Source organism: Penaeus monodon, chromosome 15, assembly GCF_015228065.2.
Source record: "Penaeus monodon isolate SGIC_2016 chromosome 15, NSTDA_Pmon_1, whole genome shotgun sequence".
Lineage (NCBI taxonomy): Eukaryota > Metazoa > Arthropoda > Malacostraca > Decapoda > Penaeidae > Penaeus > Penaeus monodon.
In genome coordinates, this window is record NC_051400.1 from 5,165,293 (window position 1) to 5,165,515 (window position 223).

Genomic DNA, 223 nt, shown 5'->3' on the forward strand with positions numbered 1-223 from the left:
AGTTACATCAACTTAGTTTTTGTCTTTAACCTAATGACATGCCGATATATTTATCATTATCGTTAGTTGCTTATTAACAAGGCCAAAAGTAAACTTAACATTAATATCTCTACCCACGACAAGTTAACGGTTGTGATTTTCAACTGTCGTGCTTAAAAACACCATTATCATTAACTCGACTTTCACTCACTATCAACCATTTTTCCTGTGAGAATAATTTATC

The 223-nt window shown here is 31.8% G+C and overlaps 1 protein-coding gene across 1 annotated transcript in view; it reads left to right on the top strand.

Annotated features, from left to right (window-relative positions):
* LOC119582193 overlaps positions 1–223 on the top strand; it is a 13,488-nt gene that overhangs the window by 4,594 nt on the left and 8,671 nt on the right. The gene's annotated exons all lie outside the window — the stretch shown is intronic.